Here is a 1883-nt window from a genome sequence, read left to right as displayed (position 1 = left end):
CTTTGTTTTGAGTATTTTAAAATTTTACTACAGTTTAGAGAAATATTTGACAAAATATTAGTTTAAAAAAAAAATTAGATTAACTCCTATAGTTTGAATCAATAAGTACTAACATCCAAGCGTCTGCTATCTTATAAAGTGCGTTAATCACGGTTAAACGGCTGAATCGATTTTATTGAAATTTGGAAACAATTTTAAACATGGGCCAGAAAGGGATAATAGGGGGAAACTTTTTAATTTGTTACCTTTTGTTCGTAAACAATGATAACTCTTTGTTATAATGTGGTAACATTTTTGTTTTAGCTTTTTTGCATGCAGTCACAAAAATATTTATTAAGAAAAGTACCTTTGTGAAAGTCCATCTTCAATGTATAGCTATATACATATATTTTAAATTTGTTAACTCTTGTTATATTTAAAAGGTTCAACTTTTGTCGAGATATTTCCTGGAAAAAAACTATCTGTTGATACAGCAGTTTCTGGACCGAGGGAGACTTTATTTATTTATTTAAACTAAAATACTGTCAAGGAACATAGGAAACATAAAAAAATTTGGAGCTGTTTTTGGAGTAAGCTGTTTTTATAATGTGTGAAAATTTGTAAAACATTACTTTTTCAACACATAACACAATATCGCATTGTTCAGACAATCATCTTATTCTGTTATGATATTCACCGCATCGTAGGGGACTTTTTATCCTTTTAGGAAATTGGTTTCCAGGAGTAGTTGCGACACCAGAAGCCAGTGTAGTTTGTATATGGGTCTCACTTTGGTAATTTTGTCAGTAGCATCTAAATTAGTGTTAACAGCCAAATTAATAAAACGTTTTATTTCTTTAAATCTGTTCCGTGACATAATTTCGTAAACAAGAATATTTTTAAATCTTCTGCGTTGAAGGATAAATTGCTTATTAGCTTGCGATGTATAAATGCAAGTTTGCTAAATGATTAAAGTAACTGTCGATTCAAAAGTTTTATTAAGAATGAAATGATAAAAGAATTCAACACAAAAGTAACGTTTAAACTTAACTAGATAAAAAGAAAAGAGATAACAAAAGAAACTTAAGGAAATATGCAGAGTTGCATTTTAGGGAAAAACTCCAACATGCCCTCTCAAATCTGCATATTTTTACATACAAAATCAAATAAATTACATTATTCCAATCCTAACGATTTAACAAATTTTTCATGTTTAGTTTTATTTAAATTTTTAGTTAAAATATCAGCAGTCATTTCATCGGTTGACACATAGCGCAGTTCAATTTGGTTAGATTTTATAACTTCTCTCACATGCTGGTATTTAACATCTATGTGCTTACATCTTCCATGAAATACAGGATTTTTTGCCAAGTGTTGTGCACCAATGTTATCACCATAAAGTACCATTGGCTCTTCATTTTGATAACAATTCATTTCCTTCAAAAGCCTTTTCAAATATATTGCCTCCTTAGCTGCTGTTGACAAAGCCACGAACTCAGCTTCAGTGCTACTGAGTGAAATATTGGGTTGTTTCTTACTCTCCCAACTGAAACAACATCCTGCTAAGAAAAATGTAAATCCGGTGTATGATCTTCGATCTTCCGTGCAACTGGCCCAATCAGCATCGACAAAACCAACTGCGGGTTTATTAGTCTTGGAATATTGAAGTCTAAGTTGCTTGGTAGTTCGTAGATACCTCAAAACGTGTTTGGCTGCCTTTTCATGCTCTACATGTGGATTTTGGTTTCTCTGTGCCAGCTTACAAACTGAGTGTAGAATGTCTGGTCTCGTACTTATCGCCAAATACATTAATGTTCCAATCAATGACTGATACCATTTAACATCTATATGTTCACAGTTTTCTTCATTACAGGCAATCTGAAAACCTGGATCAAGGGGTGTAG

Source organism: Calliphora vicina, chromosome 5 (genome assembly GCF_958450345.1).
Source record: "Calliphora vicina chromosome 5, idCalVici1.1, whole genome shotgun sequence".
NCBI classification, from domain to species: Eukaryota; Metazoa; Arthropoda; class Insecta; order Diptera; family Calliphoridae; genus Calliphora; species Calliphora vicina.
Note: the sequence above shows the minus strand (reverse complement) of the source record.